Below are 519 nucleotides of genomic sequence, written 5' to 3' on the forward strand. Positions count from 1 at the left end.
TAAACTATTTAGCACCCATTCCCAGCGCAGTGAACCTTGGAACCAATGGTGGCTATCAGCTCTGAGGCCACTCTTGGCGTGTCCCAACAGCTTCAGCACTCCCACCACCCCAACCAACAGAGAGGCCTGCAATGGATGTAGAGGCAAAACTCCAGTAACCATTTGCTGGGCACTCTGCTAAGATGAATAAATCTGTACAAAATAAGTCAAGGCAACTGGACTTGTTTTTTTTTCTTTTTGAAGACATTTCGCTGGTCAGCCGACCAGCTTTCTCGATTCAGAATGACTTGCACAAACATTCTATAGGAATTAATATGGTTAATGTCGCTCCAATCCACATAATCTGTTAATCATAACCGGCATGGGGTCAGGGACCTCATGGGGGTAAGGTGTTGATCGCATTTGCATGATTGGAGTCTAGGAGGTGTTATTAACCTGCCCAGAGAGAGGTGTTATACAGCATTGTAGGTGGCAGACTATAGATGTCTCACCCCCCCCCCCCCCCCCCCACCGCCCATG

The 519-nt window shown here is 48.0% G+C and overlaps 1 protein-coding gene across 1 annotated transcript in view; it reads right to left on the bottom strand.

Moving 5' to 3' along the window:
• Window positions 1-519, bottom strand: part of LOC108798276 (C-type lectin mannose-binding isoform-like) — a 37,098-nt gene that overhangs the window by 7,656 nt on the left and 28,923 nt on the right. The gene's annotated exons all lie outside the window — the stretch shown is intronic.

Source organism: Nanorana parkeri, unplaced genomic scaffold (assembly GCF_000935625.1).
Source record: "Nanorana parkeri isolate BGI_ZX_2015 unplaced genomic scaffold, ASM93562v1 scaffold1441, whole genome shotgun sequence".
Lineage (NCBI taxonomy): Eukaryota > Metazoa > Chordata > Amphibia > Anura > Dicroglossidae > Nanorana > Nanorana parkeri.